The 19,312-nt window shown below is 34.4% G+C and overlaps 2 long non-coding RNA genes across 3 annotated transcripts; one reads left to right on the top strand and one right to left on the bottom strand.

Annotated features, from left to right (window-relative positions):
- Nucleotides 1–249: 249 nt before the first annotated feature.
- Nucleotides 250–7,777, bottom strand: LOC125619971. The gene is made up of 3 exons (XR_007351547.1): nt 7,194–7,777; nt 4,249–4,396; nt 250–970 (listed from the first exon to the last, which is right to left on the bottom strand). It is a non-coding gene; the product is annotated as an uncharacterized LOC125619971 (long non-coding RNA).
- LOC125619972 lies at nt 3,668–18,864 on the top strand. Of its 2 annotated transcripts, XR_007351548.1 has the most exons (3): nt 3,668–4,337; nt 13,377–13,534; nt 18,166–18,864. It is a non-coding gene; the product is annotated as an uncharacterized LOC125619972 (long non-coding RNA). The 2 variants fall into 2 exon arrangements; XR_007351549.1 differs by lacking the exon at nt 13,377–13,534.
- Nucleotides 18,865–19,312: the final 448 nt, after the last annotated feature.

Genomic DNA, 19,312 nt, shown 5'->3' with positions numbered 1-19,312 from the left:
CCTTTTGACAAACACATCCAACAGGAGCAATGCTTACACCCAAGAAGGCAGAGACTTAATGGGAATGTGGCTATCAGAAAACTGATCAGATCAATCTTGTGCTGATACACACTGCTCCCCCAAATGTGATCTATCCATGTAACAATATCTAGTTCCATCATAAAAAGAAGTTCTGACACATGTTAAAATAGGGTAAGCCTTGAAAACCAATGCTAAGTGAAAGACATAGTCATAAAAGGCCCAAAGTTGTACAATTCCATTTATTTCAACTATCTAAAGTAGGTAAACCCAAAGACAGAAAGTAGATTAATGGTTACCTTGGGATGAGGATAGCTTATTTAATGGATTTGGGGGTTCTTCTTGGGATAATAAAAAAATGTTCTGGAATAGATAATCGTGAAGGTTGTACAATTGTGTATCTATCTAATGTCATTGATTTGAACTTTTTACAATAGTTAAAATGGTAGAGATGTTATATTTTACATTATGTGTATTTTCTTGCAATAATAAAAAATCACTCAGGAAAAAATACAGGAAGAAGGGGCAGGCTTATACAGGAAACCACAGTTTGTCTCGAGTGATATTTTTTATAAAGATAAGATCTCTTGAAGCAACAGGTCTCTATAGTTGATCATGGTGTCAAAATTTCTATTATATGCAACTTATTTCTAAATTGAAGTAACAACTACATCTAGAAGAAACTTTAAAATGTTTCATGGACAAACTTAAAAATCTTTGGAAGAAGCAATACATTTAACTGCTTCCAATTCAGTGGATGTTAGTCTAATAGAGAATGATCAGTCTGTCTTTCAGAAGACCATGGGTGTAGACAGCTTCTCTCTTGAAGAAAGTTGGTCAAATTCTTCCAAGTCTGGAGCATCATGTGATGGCAGAGAGCAAGGTATTCCCTTGGATGGGCTCTGTACCTGGGGAGTTCTTGTCAACCACTGTAGAACATGGGTATGAATAGCTGATGGAAATAAAAAAGAAATTGAAATTTAAAGACATTTTTGCACTTATATAAAATATCTGGAATAAGTATATTTTTAAAGATAGAAAATAGATGAGAAATTGCCCACAATTAGGAAACAGGACATGAGAAATTTTTGACTGGTGAAAACAGAATTTTTGTTAGCGGTATGATAAATTTTGTGAAAAAAAGATAGTGATAGTTATAGAATACTGGTAGGAAAATTAATGTCCTTGAACTTTACAGTTAAAAATGATAAAATAGTAAAATTTATTTATATGTATATATTACCACAATTTAAAAAAATGAGGATAGGTGCTGGGTGGGGTGGCTCACTTCTCTAATCCCAACAACTCAGGAAGCTGAGGCAGGAGGATCACAAGTTCAAAGTCAGCCTCAGCCACTTAGTGAGGCCCTAAGCAATTTTGTGACACTTAAAATTTAAAAAAATAAAACAGAAAGGGTTAGGAATGTGGCTCAATGATTGAGAGTTCCTGGATTCAATCCACAGTTTTGACCCCCTCAAAAAGAGAGAGAGAGAGAGAGAGAGAGAGAGAGAGAGAGAGGAATGGCACTGAAGGGTGGGTCTGCTTGATCTCATTTTGAGGTTCTAGACTGAACTCCCCTATCAGTCAATACTGGTTGTGGCTTCTTTCTTGCCTGGGATAGCAATGTATAGGTGCATTCTGCTCTTGCTTTTATGGATCCCATAGTCAATTAGATTATGAAATATATGAAACAATAGGAAAAAATATTATTCACTGAAGTGGGATGTGAAGTTTAAAAATATCATGTTTGAAATATTGCCTTAGATGGTAATGTCTACATGTTACTCAACTTGAAATACAGAATGTCAAATATGTTATTTTGATCTGAACCAGGATCAATTAAATGGGTAAGATAAAAACAACAACAACAAAAAAAAACTTACCATTATTTTCTTTGAAAATTTATTTCTTTTCATTTTAATATTTTAAAGTAGTATATTCAGAGATTATTGTTCTGATACAGCATATTCACATGATCAGAGGAAGTTATTTTGTATGTAATACCCCAAATGTTCACCCTGCACCCTTATTTTAGGTATGTATTGTGTATACCCATGCCTAAATATATATTTCATGTGGACAATTATGGTCCAGAAGAAATTCAATTTGTATGTTATCAACAAGTGGAAACTGAAGTGGAAAATTGAAGCTACTTTCTGAATAATTCAGTATTCACCACTTTCACTGAAAATATAGATATTTGATTTTAAAATGTAAATTTGTGTGCATGCCTTAAGAATTGATTAAATATATTTTATTTGGAAAATCACTTCATTCTTGAAACATGATTTTTATACATTATGTTTCTAAATAATCAATATTCCTAACATCTTGTGGTATTTTCAAATTTTCATGCATTATTATGAAAAAATAAATTACCAAACAGAATTATTCACATTTCCTTGTTCTCAATACACTGAGTTATTTAGCTATGGTCCAAAATTTAATTCCCATGTATTTACAGAAAAAATAAGGGGAGTCTTTGTGGTATTTCATTAACTAGAAATATTATTTATTACTATTCACAGAAAACTTAGGTTAGAAACATTCAATTTTGTTCAATTTTAAGATGTTAATTCTTTATGACCTAAGTTGTAAAGAAGAAAAATTAGTCATATTAAGCTATTGAATTAATTATCCAGATGATTTAGCCTCTTGAATACTTAAAAAATTGGGGCAAAAAAATTAGGGTATATCTACTTGCCTCCTTTCTACTTCCTTCAATAGACACTACAATTTATTCTTTTTTCTGTTCTTCCCTGCAACTTGGGTTGACTGAAGCCCATGAATCCAAATAAACCACACGCTAAAGCAAAAGGGCACAACCTGATGTTTATGGGACTAATGCCTTTTTATTCCATTCCACATTCTACTGAAAGAATCCCCCAAAGCTCATTATGTGTTCATCATTATCATGGCGCAGAAGGTCAGGTCCACCCTCATTATTCACAGCAGAATTTTAGATGGGAGAAGAGAGAAAGATTTGCCCTGTCGCTCAGCACTGCATGACCCCCTGTGGAAAGGTCAGCAGGACCTCTCACCTGGGGAGGTGCTCCTCTACTCTTTGCTGTGGCAAACCTTGTCATTTCTGTGTCATTCACAGCTGTAGCTTTATGAGCAGATATAACAGGTCTGCTCACATTTAAAAGCTTCACTAGGTAAATAAGATGCATTTTATTTTATTCTACTCTGCTACTGCCTAAAGTTTTGGCTTCAGCTGGCAGGGTCCAGTGGCCTACTTAGATATTCAGATTATTCAGATTAAAATAGCATCTAAATACTACAGAGACCTCTCTCAACTAGCACTGATATACATAACACACACACACACACACACACACATAAAAATCTTGTACATTGGGTTCTAATTCATCTTAACCTTGGCTCCCAGAAACTTATTCAAACTGAATCGTATTCACAAATTGTCACCAAATACAACAAAAAGTTACTGCCTAAGTTTTTCGAGCTAAACAATAGCTGCATGTAGAGTAACAGGAAGTGTCTTCATCAGCTCGGTCTATTGTAACAAAATAACAGACTGGGTGGCTTAAACAAGAATAATTGCAAACTGAGGACAAAGAGTCAAATACAGGTAGTCTAAAATTCTCATTTTGCAACACTGATGAAATTGAGGGAGAGGGTGGTGGGACCTTAAAGACCACTGTCACATTATAGCCTTGCAATTGCTGTTATTGTGCTACCACAGAGGTTATGCATGAGGGTTATGTTGATAATGATTTAAGGACATTCAGACCTGATGACTGTAATCCCTATTGAAATCACAATCTCATTTCTTAAGAGAAATGTTCAATGTAGGTTAATGTGGTTTACTCATTAGCCATTCTCACCCCTGAGTTATTACCAGGCTTCTGAGAAAAACCATTCATCAAGATAATTATGCTTTGCAGTTTAGTGCAGGATTAAAACCAACTGTCTGATTTTTTAGGAAAAAAATAAGTTTTTCATTTTCAAGAACATTGACATAGTTATATATAGGGACTTGGACTCTAGTGTAATTAAAAAAAATCAGGTAGTATTTGTTTCAAATATTTAAAAACTTAGTGAAGCCTTTGTTGAAAGAGCAAGCTATTTCTCCTCTAGAAAACAGCAGAAAAAAAAAAAAAAAACTTCAGAGGAAAAAATATGTATTTTAAGTGAAGATGAGGAATCTCAATTAGAACACAAAATTTACCAAAAATCATTTAATATATGGGCTCTTGAAGTATTAACCTTGCTTTGCATGATGTTTTGGCACTTCCAGGGCTCCTCTTGATGTGAGTGTACAGCACCAATGGTGGGAATGGCATGCATGACATCAGGTATGTCCCTTTATTTTCTTTTTGTGTCAGTCGGATTTTTGTTGCTGTGATCAAGATACCTGGGAACGATTTAGAGAAAACAGGTTATTTTGGCTCATGGTTCAGAGGTTCGGTCCATGGTCAATGGGCTCCACTGCTCTGAACCCAAGGTAAGGGGAACATCAGAGTGGAAGGAGGTGGTGGAGAATCTGTGCACACGAAGTCAGGAAGCAGAGGGAGAGAGGGAAAAGGACCACTGGGAAGATGCAGCCTCCCAGGGCATGTCCCAAGGACCCACCTCCTGCAGCCACAGTTACCATCCGCCTGCAGTTACCATCCAGTGAGTCCATTCAAACCAGGATGGACCAATTAGGTTATAGCCCATATAATCTAATGAATTCACCTCCAAATATTCCTGCACTAACACAGAAACATTGCGGGGATTAACATCTTAGATCCAAACCATAATTCTCTTTATCTACCCCCATCCTTCCCTCTTTCTTTCTTTTTCTTTTCCTCTTTATCTTCCTTTCTTACTTTCTTTTCCCCTTTCTTTCCTTTGTCTTTCTCCCTCTCTCCCTCCCTCTCTCTCTTTCTCTTGCTTGCTTTCCGTGCCAGAAATTGAACTGCAGCCTCAGACATCCCAAGTACCTGCTGTACATCTGAATTTTCTAATTTGTAACCTATGAAAATATTTATTTATCCTGAAAGGTTTTGTTTTGGCATCATGAAAAATAAAAATATGATACTTTATTAGAAAATATCTGAAATAAATTGTATCTCTTTCTATAATTAACTTCAGATAATGCTTTTGAATCTCTCCATTTGCCATTGAAATCCTTCATGAATTTATTTAGCCAACAAATAGCTCTCGAGCATTGTCTATATTCCCGGGAGCTCTAGCGTCACTGCCTTGGCTCTCCTGTCTTACTCCCAACACACTGGTCATTGTAACCAAGGCTTTCATATTCCTGTATTTAGGTCTTAACAAAAAGAAAGAGGATGCTCTTTTTTTTTAAGAGAGAAAAGAGAGAGAGAGAGAGAAAGAGAGAGAGAGAGAGAGAGAGAGAGAGAGAGAGAGAAATTTTTTTAATATTTTATTTTTCAGTTTTTGGTGGACACAACACCTTTATTTTATTTTTTTTAATGTAGTGCTGAGGATCAAACCCATCGCCCCGCACATGCCAGGCAAACGTGTTACCATCTGAGCCACATCCCCAGCCCAAGGATGCTGTTTTATTTGAATTCTCCTGTCATTTTTATATTAAATGGATGATGTATTCTAGAAACCTTGAATGCTTGTCCATGTTGATCTCTTCTCTGTGATGGCCTGTCTCCACACACATTGTATCTTTTACATATTTGTGAAGTCATTTTATGCCAGTTGCAATCTCTAAAGCAGATAAAGGCCAGCTAGAAATGTCTTTTTTATTCCCAGGCTAGATTTCTTGTTATTGCTGTTGTTGTTGTTTTTGCTGTTGTTGTTGTGGTTGTTGTTGCGGTTGTTATGTGGTATGCAGAATCCAACCCGGGGCTTTGTGAACACAGAGCAAGTGCTTTAGCAGAGAACTACATCCCCAGACCCTGTAAATCTTCCTAGCAGTGAGGAATCCATCCTCTGTTCTCAGAACAGTGATTAGGGTAGAACTACATATGTAGTACATATAGAAGCCCAGAGGATGGTCTGAAGGTAGACCTCAAAAATTATCTGTACGCTGTTTCCTTGTCTTTTAGTCATTCAGGGTTCCATATTGTCCCAAAGAAGATATAACTCCCCTGACAAAAGAGTCCATATCACAATCTTTACACATCAAAAATACCTGGAAGATGGCTAAATTTGACTCTGCTTAAATACATTTTGCAACCCTTTTATAAACCTAAATTTCCTTGTGTTTTAGAATGAATACCTATAAATAAATCAAAAGAATAATGTTTATAGCAATAGGGCACAGCATGTTTAAATTCTATGTATTTATTAGATGACCTTATTTCCAATTATTTATTTACATTTTAGTAGCTTTCATGGTATCTTCTTCTTATCATGAAACATGATATTAAAATATAATCATATGTTATAAAATATATTAGGCCTGTAGATGAAGAATGTTAAGATTTTTCCAATTTCTGCTGGACTATACAAATAGTATTTGATATTAAAAACTATGTTTACCTGAGATTTTTCTGTTGTATTATTATCACTTTGAAACAATTTGAACACTGGCTTTCTTATTTATGATCTACACTAATGTGTCTGGGTATGTCTTTGAGCCTCAGTTTGTTAATATTTGTAACGGATTCTGCATTAGTATGTTCCTCCAAGGATTTTTTTATTGATTAATAACACATAAAGTGTTTTGAACCTGCTTGGTTTATGATAAGCAATATGCATATGACTATTAAATAATTGGACATCCACAGGTGACAGGGAGGCATTGGTTAGAACTGAGGTGCTGGGAATTTCAACAATGTTTTCGTAAGTTGACCTCTTGCAACTAGGGATCACAGTAGAAGTACTACAAACCACTAAATAGGTCTTCCCCAACTGACAAATGCCACAATTTCCAAAATTTCATTCAGTGATCCTTCAGTAAGAATCAAGAACACAGAAAATTGATGTAATGTAGATTGGTTCTAGAAAATCTACTATTTATTTAACCACAGAAAATATGTTACAAAGAGCCAAGTAAAATTTTGAAAATTTACTTAGTATCATACATGCATGAACGAAAGACAAACAACACCCCCCCCCCAAAAAAAAAGATTAAGTAAAATATGTCCTGCTATTGTTTAATCCATTTCATTAATCCCAGATATGATTTAAAGCTAGATAAATTCACCTCACATATCTTCCTTTGCTCTCTAAAAATTGTTCCTTACCTTTCAGGTTCCCGGGGTAGCTGAAGTTTTTGATAAAACCTGAAACATTCCATTGCACTTTTCAAAGCCTGTTTTACAATTAAAGAGCATTTCTTTCTTTTAAAGTTATTCATTCCTTTCAAACTGGCATAATCAAAAAGGTGTTACTTTCTTTGCTTGTCCAGAGAAGTACAGTTTTTGAGTGCTCATCCTACTGAAGGCTGTTGACCTTTGAAAGTGAAAACAGGATAATCAAATGCCTTTCTCCATGGGGGGCTGGGAGTGGGGGGGATTGATGCACAGTCCATAGCTAAAACCCTCACTCTTTGTCCAACAACAATTGATGTCTTTTAACTATGACACGGTAGCTACCGTTTCAAGCCTTTTTTCATGTTTTAATTTATTATAATTAATTATACATGATAGTAGAATATATTTTGATAAATTTTACATATACGGAGTATAATTTCCCATTCTTCTGGTTGTATATGATGTAGAATCACATTGGTTGTGAACTCATGTTTGCACATAGGATAGTGATGTCTATTTCATACTACTACCTTTCCTATTCCCATTCCCCTTCCCTTCCCTTCATTTCCTTTTGTCTAATCCAAAGTACTTTTAGTCTTCCCTAACACAACTCCTCTTATTGTGAAATTAGCATTGACATATCAGAAAAAAGACTTTGATTTTTTGGGACTGGCTTATCTCACTTAGGATGATATTCTCCAGTTCCACCCATTTACTTGCAAATGTCATCATTGTATTATTACTACAATTTTAGGGCACATTTTCAAAACAAGAAAGGAAATTATCCAATACAAATTTCCATTCTTTGTTTGAAAAAAAAAATGGCATTAGTTTTGTCTAAAGCTTGTTAATAGTTTTTACAGAGAAAAATTGTACTTTTTGTTTAGTTTTTACAATTATATTTTCCAAGATTTCAATGTGGCCTTATTTTTTGTTACAGCAAAGAGAAGATATTAAATGCAAAATATTGTATTTAAATGCAAATGTTAGAATTGAATGTAACAGAAGGCCATAATTTGCCATGGGATCCTATGAATACTCATTAAACTGAAGAAGTGCTAGTTTATTATTTATGAATTCATTTTAAGAGTTGGTACAAATGGGAATATTCAGGTAGTTCACTGTCAGAAATATGTATTTGTATGAATGTACACATATTACGTATGTAATATATATGTATATACATATATATAACACATAAATGTATATCTACTTATTGTCAAAGTATAGACAAAATAGCTTTACAGAAATGTAACAGTACACATAGTGAATATTTCAGCTTCATTTTCATATTCCAAGAAAAAAATTTATAGGTTAGAAAACTAAAAATAAGAAGATGGCATTTATATACTTTTTTTTCTTTCTTTTTTTTTTTATTTTTTATTGTCGGCTGTTCAAAACATTACATAGTTCTTGATATATCAAATTTCACACTTTGATTCAAGTGGGTTATGAGCTCCCATTTTTACCCCATATACAGATTGCAGAATCACATCAGTTACACATCCATTGATTTACATATTGCCATACTAGTGTCTGTTGTGTTCTGCTGCCTTTCCTATCCTCTACTATCCCCCCTCCCCTCCCCTCCCCTCCCCTCCCCTCTTCTCTCTCTGCCCCCTCTACTGACATTCATTTGTCCCCCTTGTATTATTTTTCCCTTTCCCCTCACTTCCTCTTGTATGTACTTTTGTATAACTCTGAGGGTCTCCTTCCATTTCCATGCAATTTCCCTTCTCTCTCCCTTTCCCTCCCACCTCTCATCTCTGTTTAATGTTGATCTTCTTCTCATGCTCTTCGACCCTACTAGGTTCTTAGTTACTCTCCTTATATCAAAGAAGACATTTGGCATTATATACTTTTTAATAAAATTCCTGAAACTAATATTAAATTTTATTTAAATCTTTCCAGAAAAGAGTCTTCAAAAGCCATTCCATCACACACTTAGGAAATTTCACTGACTCACAATTTGTCATGTCTTGATTTTTAGGGCCAACTCATCCCAGTCTTTTGCTCTCATAGTTGCTTGTTGAAAATCAAATATATTAACCTTGGACTCACCCTCTTTGCCTGACTTTCTTCTAGCCTCAGAAACCAAATCACTCATTTCTTCTACATGGTTATGCTAAATCATTTTCAGACATCAAGGTGAAACTCGGGCTAGGAGGGTCATCATGAGATTGTGTGGGCAGGTAGGCAGCTTGGGCAAGTTCACCTCACATGAATGTCTTCATTGCCTTGATCATAGTGATGAAAGCAGTTTTCCTAGGGTTCTGGGTTTCAGTTGTGATCCAACTTCCCAAGGTTGCAGAGACCTGAAATATTCATCAATCCAAGGGTGTTGTGCACAAAAACAGGCTGCACCTGGGATATGAATTAATCCAGTCTTTTAAAATTATCAGATGTCTTTATATTGTTGTTATTTTCTTCTCTAACAATTAAATTCAAGTCACTGAGGCGTACAAACATGTAGACATATGTTCTTACAGATTCTTGATAAGATCAACTTTAAAAATTTGAAGCATGCTATACAAACACAGTGAAGCAAAAATAAGCATACTTTTCCACATGTGAAAATATTTGACCCAGGTCTCTCTCTTCTCAGTCTATACCCCAGGACTTAAAAACAGCATACTAGAGAAACACAGCCACATCAATGTTTATAGCAGCACAACTCACAATAGATAAACTGTGGAACCAACCTAGATGCCCTTCAATAGATGAATGGATAAAAATAAATGTGGGTTATATACACAATGGAATATTACTCAGCAATAAAAGAGAATAAAATCATAGAGTTTGCAGGCAAATGGATGGAGTTAGAGAAGACAATGCTAAGTGATGTTAGCCAATCCCAAAATACCAAATGCCAAATGTTTTCTTTGATATAAGTAAGCTTATTCATAGTGGGACTGAGAGAGGGAGCATGAAAGGAATAAACAAACTCTCGATAGGGTAGAGGGGCTAGAGGGAAAGGGAGGGGCCTGGGGTTATTAAAAATGGTGGAATGTGATGATCATTATTATCCAAAGTACAGGTATGAAGACACAAATTGGTGTGAATATACATTGTGTACAACCAGAGATATGAAAAATTGTGCTCTATATGTGTAATAAGAAGAGTAATGTATTCCGCTGTCATATATAAATTAAAAAAATTAAAAAGTAAATATCAAAGGACAACAATAACCAAAGAAGTAGAACATAGAATGTACTAGAAGCTTCATATTATTTCTGTGCATTGGCTACTGCTCCGCAAAGAGCTCTACCCTAATCTCTCGTTCTGTTTTTTACTTTTGCCACTTTTCCAAATTCTTATGTGTGAATTGTACAGAGCACGTTCTTCAGTTTCTAGATTTTGTTTCTTAAGATTTTTAATGAATTTTATTTATGTTACCACATGCAGAAAGCATTTGTTTATCCTCCTTATAGATTGATGCTTTGTTAAGTAAATATTCCACATCATAGTCAACCTATAAAAGTGTTCATATAACTAGATAAAATTGTTAAAAAGTAATAATTGCTTCTAATTTTGGCAACTACAATTAGAACTCCTTGAACATAAATATTATTTTTCATTGAATATGTACATAGAAGCGCTGCGACTTGGGATATACATGTGTTGGATTTACTAACTTTTGACAATAGAGCTTTTTCTCAAATAGCTGAATCTGTTTGTTCTCCTATGTGCAGAGTCCCTGAGTTCTTGTGCAACATTCAAATAAAGACTTGGTTTTGTCTATACCATTTTAGCCATGCTACTGTATTTGCATCAGTATCCCATTGTGACATTCATTTGCTTTTCTTTATTGTAAAGAATTATTTCTGGATAAATGTACTCATAATTTTGCATTATCTCTATTGGTTAATTGTCTTTCCACTATTATATTAGGTTGCTCTTATTTTTTATTTATTAGTTTATGCAAATTTAAACTATATTTTAGGTATGAACTATTTAGGTACTTAGCATGTTGCAAATGGCTGTTCTGATTCTATTGCTCACAATTCTTTCCTTATTAATTTTGTCTTCTGGTGAACTTTCCACAAACTTTGAGAAAATCTTAAAAGTTAAATGTAATAGATAATATTAACATGGTCTTTCATTTTTGACTAAAATTCAGGAAAAATATTGCATTAATATCTCAGCCTATTCCCATAGTCAAAAGCATGCTGTTTTTCCTTCTATAAGATTTACAGTTTTGTCTTTTACATAAAAAAATCATTAAATTTTGTACTAAGCAATTTTTGTATATCATATGTTTGGCATTGAAATTCATTTTCCCATATAAAATTTTACTGATATAGAATCAATTTTGGAAAATAGGACCTTTCTGTGTTTGTTTCCATTTTTGTGTCCTGAATCAAGTTTCCACAAACCTGTACACCAGGATCTAAGATATCTATTCTTTACCATTTGTCCATATATGTATCCAGTACCACACTGTATTCATTACTATAGCTTTAACCATGATTTATCTATATATAATTTTTGATATCTAGAGAGGTTGCATTGTAGTAATAAAACATGTATTTTGTGGTTTTAATTTGACTGAGGGTCACATTTTTATGTTTTTTATTTCTCCATATGTACTTTATTTTTAATATTTTAGTGCATAGTGGAAATTGTGGATGATACATTATAAACGTTTTTTTATTATGTTCCTCTGAAGTTATCTTGGGTTTTGCCTTAGAGGGCAATTAAACTACCAGCAATTATTGTGGATTTTGTGAAATTTTTGGTTTCGGATTTTTCAAAGTAAGTCTCTTTCCTTTTGAAGTTTTATCTTAGGCATATATCTTGGGTTCACTTGTGGCCCATATACCTATGTTCTGCCTCTTCTAGGGATTCAATTGAAAATTTATGAAGCCCCTCTTACTGGGCAGGATTAAATCCCAGAATATTTTTCTAATTTCTAGAAAGTTGCTTAAATCTTTTTAAGTATAATTTTTAGTCTAATATTTGTTGTTTTACCTCTGATCTTCTTTGGAAAAATTGAGTTTAGACATCAGGCAATTTTATCAGATACTAGAATGAATATTTTGGGAATTTGTCTATGTTGCTTTCTCCTTTTTCCGGTGTTTCTTCTCTCAACTTTATTTATTTATTTATTTATTTTTATGGAAGCTCTAACAATTCATGCAATTGCTGATCCTTGAAGCCAACAAGTTTGCAACTTTGGGCTGCAATATGCTTATAAGTGCATGACTCTGTAGAGCTTTCTTCCTCTGGAACTTCTGCTGTCTTTGTCACGGCCCGATTTTCATACTCTCTTATTATTAGTATATACCAATCACAGTCTGTTGCTGATTCGTGTTTCCTGTTGTTTAGTCAGTTTAGATTCTTTACCTACACTTCAAATAAGCTTTCTTGGAGATAAGAATGACGTTAAGAATTATTTTTCTAACTCAGAGAGCAGTCCAGTTTCCTTTCCAAATTGTTACAAATACCCACTGTTATCTACAGTGACCATGCAGTCTGAATATGGGCGTTCATCCTGACTCAAACACTCATCATAGCACACCTCTTTCAAATTCTTATTTCGTGAGTATGTACAGAATTTTGGTCCCTTAGCAAAACTGAATAGAGAACACACACTTGTTTATATATGGTTTAATGCTTCAATTAGTGGTATAATAATTTGAGCTTGACTTAACACTTTTCCTCAAGAATACTCTTTAGCCTTCTCATACTGATATTATCCATACTCCCTCTTCCCTTTATTGTAAGTAATCCTTGCTTTCCTGCTTCTCTAAATAAAGCTCTGCTCATGCCTCAAAACAAACAAACAAAAAAAAAACACAAAACTTTGGAGCTTTCATAATTATTAACATGCACATTTCCTAAATACTAAAACCAAGGAGAAATATGCTATACTGAAGGCATGCATTTTCACTGAAAAAAAAATAGATTTAGGTTGTATAAGTATGTTTTGAATATGCAATGATACCAACAAAAAATATGGCAAAATCAAAATTGGAATATTGTCATAAATGTAAATTCCTGGATGGGATTCATAGTAGGAAGAGCAAAATGAAATTGTTGAAGATGATAAAATATAGAATCAATCTTGATGCAAATTTGAAGAAACATGAATGAATTCATTAGAAAGGAAGTGAAAGCCATCTCTTTCTCAGTTGAATATTGAAGTAATTAATTTGTCTTCCTTTGATAAAGTGCATTTCCAGAATGGAGTCTAGTTAGTAAAGGGTGCAGCTTCTGCAGCTTTTTTTGCTCCTGAGATGCCACCAGGGCAGCAAATGGAAGAATTCCGGTGGTGTCCAGTGACTGAAGGCTCCACAATGAAGTCTACAGTTTGGTCAATCTAATCTCTGGTGAGCAGCTGCTTTTATGATCTTAGACTTGTCACTTCTGTCTGTTTTATCTTTTATCTTCTCACGGAGCTATTCACAATTCTAATCACATGTGCCTATGTCATTGCAGCACCAGAAGATTAATTGCTAAATGTCTCCCTGGAGCTCAGGAGGAAAAGGACATTAATAAAAAAAAAAAAGAGCTGCCAAAAGTGTTGCACTGTCACATTTTTTAATATCAGAATATCTAGTAGGCTCTTCCACACATTTTCATTTGTCAAAGTCTTGCTCATCTTCCAAGGCTAGCTTAAATTTCACCCTCTTTTGTGAGGATTTTCTTCATCTTCAGTCAGAATAAATCAAAAGTAAAATCTCCTCAAAGCGCCCTAAAATTTAGTTTTCACTTTGGATCCAAAATTGTTCACAGTCCTTTTATACCATGAAAACACTTTGTTTCTATTTCAAATACTCTCTTAGGGTTCCCAGTTAGGTAAATAAGACATTTTAAAACATTCTTAGTTAAGTTTAGGGAAATTTTAGCTCCATTTGTTCTTTTGTGAATCCCATAGACCAAAAAAGTGAAAGCATCGATTGCTATAGTATCATCAACCCTGTGTCCTTCATCTACCTGCACTCTAAGATCAAACTAAGAAAAAAGTGAGGGTGAGAAAAACATCTGGCCAAAGAACAAAGAAAGAATTGCAAGGATTGAATAAGAACTTCCTTCATTGTGACTCATGTGGCAGAGGTGACCTTTGGCAGACATTTCCTTAGGAGTGAAGGTATTCTAAAGCTCCTCTTTGTTTTGTTTCATTTTCTTAGTTGTAGTTGGACACAATACCTTTATTTTATTTATTTATTTTTATGTGGTGTTGAGGATACAGCCCAACACCTTGCACATGTTAGGTGAACGCTGTAGTGCTAAGCCACAACCCCAGCTCCCCCACACTTTGTCTTATTACACCTTTTAACAAGGTTGTGTTGGGTAATGTTATGGTTTGGATGTGAAGTGTCCCCCAAAAGCTCCTATGTGAGACAATGCAAGAAGGTTCAGAGGAGAAATGATCGGGCTCTAAGAGTCTTAACCCAATCAGTGATTTAATCCCCTGATAAGGATTAATGAGTGGTAGCTGAATTGGTGAGGTGTGGTTGGAGGAGGTGGGAATTGGACAGTGGCTTTAGGGTATATCTTTGTATCTGGCTAGTGGGGTCTCTCTCTCTCTCTCTCTCTCTCTCTCTCTCTCACTCTCTGTCTCCTATCTGACCATCATGTGAACCACTTCCCTATACCACACTCTTCTGCTATGACATCCTGCCTAACCTCAACCCGGAGGAATGGAGTAGGCCCTCTATGGACTAAGACCTCTGACACTGTGGCCGCCTAAATAAATCTTTCCTCCTCTACAGTTGTTCTGGTTGGGTCCTTTAGTAACAGGAGTGAAAAAACTAACTAAAGCAGGTAACAATAATAAAAATAATGGTTAAAACTGGACTTGTAAAGTATTGGAATGAGTACATATGAAGGACCATTAGCAGTCATAAGCAGTGTCTATTCTGCTCCTTTGTGCAAAGATGCTCTATTAGAAAGTATATATTATTGTTAATGTTAATTTACTGCCCTGCCAAATCTCTAATATGGACTATGAGCATCTCCTTTTCTCCAAATAAGTCTTTTCCAAAGCTACCTATTTTTTTTTCCATTTTCAGGGAGCTTACTTGATATGCAAAGATTTTAGAAAATTTTGGAAGGGGAATAGAATTATTTTATGATAGTATACAACTCATCCATCAGTCCTTCAGAATAAGAAGGGTATAACATACATAAGTAGCTTCATAAAGTGCATTTTTTTAAATATCAGCTTTTCCATGACTAATTATTTATTCAAACACCAAATTCCCACATTACAAGTGAAATTAAACTAATAATTTTGTTTGAATAAGAATAGAAACCCAAAGGCAGTAATAGGACATAGACAATACATTAAACATTCATAGCACTCTGATAAGGAATTATGAATGTCAATGAAGAATTAAAGATAATATTCAGAAAGAAGACATGCCAATTTATTTATTTTTCAGTACTGGGGATTGAACCCAGGGGGATTTAACTGCTAAGCCACATTCCCAGCCCTTTTTATTTTTTATTTTGAGACAGGGTCTCACAAAGTTGTTTAGAGTATCACTAAATTGCTAAAGTTGTCTTTGAGCTTGCAATCTTCCTGTCTTAGCTTCCCAAGAAGCTAAGATTATAGGCATGCACCACCATACCTAGTAATACTTTAATGTAAATTATTGGAACAAAGTTTCCTGCCTTATGGATAAATATTCTGATGTACTATGATGTGCTAACCTAGTCTGATATACTTGAATTAATAAATCAGTATGCATGTGTATGTGTGGTTATGTGTTCTTTTTGGATCTACATGATAGTAGCATATATTATATTATACATACATGGAGTATAACTTATTCTATTTAGGATCCCATTCTTGTTGAATATGATGTCAATTTACCCTAGTCATATATTTATATATAAACATAGGAATGTTATGTCTAATTCATTCTACTAAGACATTTTCTTAGAGCCATTTTATGTTCAAAGCGAAAAAGAAAGGTACAGCTATTTCCTATATATCCCTTGCTTCACACATGTGTAAGCTCTCTTATTAGCAATATCCCCTGCCAGAGTGATACATTTGTTACAACCAATGAATGTGCATTGAAAATTCAAGATCACCTAGACTCCAATTTACATTATGGTTCATTCTTTATGTTCTAGGTTCTATTAGCGTGTAATGACATTTATCAACTATTTTAATGTTATATATTTTTACTGCCCTAAAAATCTGTGTTCTGTGTCTTCATTTGTCTTCTACTCAAAGTCTCAGACCACCACTAATCATTTTTACTGTCTCATAGCTTTGTCTTTTATGAAATGTCACATGTTTGGAATCATACAGTACACTACATTCTCAGGTTGACTTTCACCTAATAACATGCACTTAAGATTTTCATGTCTTTTCCTGGCTTGATAGCTCATTCTTTTGTAGTGCTGAATGATGTCTATGATATCTTGTAGTCTAGATGAACCTCATTTTCTATCCATTTACATACTGAAGGACATCTGTTTCTTCCAAATCTTGGCAATTATGAAAGAAGTGCAGGTATTTGTGTGGCGATGAGGTTAAAACACTCTTGAGTAAATACTAAGGAGTGTGCTTGCTGGGTTGAATAGTGAAGGTGTGTTTCATTTTGTAAGAAACTGCCAGCCCTCCAAAGTGGCTCTGACTTTGTGTGTTCCACAGGCAATGAACACAAGTTCTTGTTGTCTCAGGTCCTCATCAGCATCCCTCTTGTTGGGGTTCTATATATTTTGACATTTTGATGAATGTGTAGTAGGCTCTGAGATTTGAATTTGCAATTTCTTGATGACTCATGATGTGGAGCATCTGTGTATCTTGTTTGGTGAAATATTCTTTCAGGTCTTTGGTTCTTTTCCTCATTAAATTGATATCTTATTGAGGAGTTTTAAGAGTTCGTTGTGTATTTGGGATACAGTCCTTCATTAGATGTGTGCTTTGCCGATATTTTATCCCAGTTTCTGACTTGTATTCTCATTCTGTTGACATTAACTTTACAGAACAGTAGTTTCATATTTTAACGAAGATGAGTTTGTCAGTTATTGTGGTGGATTGATCATGTCTTTGTGTCTTTGGTTTTTTACTTGATATTCATCACTATATCCAAGCTTTTAGTAAATATCTGCACATGGTTTTGGAGAGTTGAATGATCTTCTATGATACATTCCTAGGGGGAACTGGGATTCCTGGTAAATGATTTTGATTACTACATCCTTTCCCATATTTAAATGTTTAAGAAATATTTGGAGAGATTTAATGATTTTCTAAATCTTGTCTCACTAATGAATGAGAGATAAAAATCACCTAGCCCATCAAATTAGACTTTAATGGTTTCCTTAGGTGAGGAAGAACACAGATAAAACAGTATAGAAAGTGTAAACTGACACCAACTTTGAGAAAATGAGCCAATTAAATAATTGGCCTATGATAGATTTTACTCCCTACTAATATTTGTGGTTATTTGGGAGCTTTGTTTTTTCTTAGCCTTTTCAGAAAGTGCCAGAAGAAAATATCTTGAAAAATAATCTACTAGTTATTGTTGCCTATTGTTATTAGAGGGCATGAGTATTATAATTATCAACAAAACTCTAGGGCATTCTAATGTAAGAATGCCTCAAACCAACTACACACACTTTATACATACATACAAATTGATTTTTTTCCTCAATTAGTTTACCTGGACTTTTGAGTGAAATTTAATTTTACTTTCAAGTTAAATACAGAATTGATTCATAATAAACATAATCACATTTTCTAATTTAATTATGTTATTTATGTATAGCAACAGCAGTTAAAGAAAATGTAGTAACCAGGGGCTTGGTAATTATGGGGCATTAATTTTGGGATCTTACAAATAACACGCCTCGGGGAATATCTGAACCCATATTAAAGTTTCAGAAAGTCAATATTATAGTATAATTTCATTTTCTTATATTCCCACTGGACTGAGTTTTGCCTGATTGCTCACAGATTGGTTCCCTCTTAACCAACTCTTTCCCACTCTTTTGGTAGGCAGTGGAATGCACTGGGGCCAACTGAGGATGAAGGATGAGAGAAACACGCATCTTCTTTGCTCCAGGAAGCAAGTTTGGAAGTAGCCAAGTCATATCTGCAGCTTTCATTTCCATCAGAAGCCTTGGATGCAGGCCCAGGACAACTCACCTCCCCCTAGAGGTGGCAACAGCTTCCTGTTATTGCTTACACTGGTTGCCACTGGATGTCTGCTGTCACCTTTTCCATGTTTTCACTCCTCAATACTCTTTTGTTCTATTCTATTATTCAACACATCTTCTATTTTTTTTTTCTGACTGGACTCTACCTGATACTTTGATTTACTAATTCAAGTTTTTTTTTTTTTTTTTAATATAACATCATTGTATTTGCACGGTACCAACAAAGCCAGATGGGGTTGGAGTTTTCATAGTACAGACAGAAAAAAATAATACTATTCCATTTATTTGACACAAATTCAGCAATTTAAATTCCCAACTAATATTATCAACCTAAAGCAAGCATAAATGTGTCTGAGCTCTTACAAGTTGAAATTATTTTCTTTGCTTTGTTCTGCAAGAATCATCTATGTTCACTCCAGTTTGCCTTGTGTTTTAAAATGAGATTTGGCTAGCTTTTTTGCAGTACTTCATCTGTAACAGAGTATTGAATTCAATGTCTGCAGGACATCAGTAAAACTATATGTATTGAATATGTGGGGAAAAGATTATCTTCTAGCACATCAATGCAATCTGGATTATTTTATTAAAGAAGAACAATCACATACCAATGAATTCTGAGATTCTTGTTCCTTTCAAGGTTTCACAACAGATAACCATAGAAAAAAGAACTCTCACTCTCACCTAAGCCTGGAGGAGAGGCTTAACTTCAGGTACTTACTTTAATCAATTAGATAGAAAGAAATGCAAAGATCCCCAAAATATAATATAAAATGTTTTCATGCTTTAGTAATAAACTTAAATAAAATCACATCAAATATGCTTTTATTAGACAAAATGAATTAAAACCTTGAGATATCATTACTTACATATAGTTGGAAGACCTCAAAAACCTTCAACAAGGTATATTCAGTGGCAAAGCATTCCTGGGTTCATATATTCATATACTTGAATATATGAATAGAATCAGAATCACATTGAAAGGAAAC

This window comes from Marmota marmota, unplaced genomic scaffold (genome assembly GCF_001458135.2).
Source record: "Marmota marmota marmota unplaced genomic scaffold, marMar, whole genome shotgun sequence".
Lineage (NCBI taxonomy): Eukaryota > Metazoa > Chordata > Mammalia > Rodentia > Sciuridae > Marmota > Marmota marmota.
The sequence above is the reverse complement of the archived record's forward strand: the minus strand, read 5'-3'. Positions and strand labels throughout refer to the sequence as shown.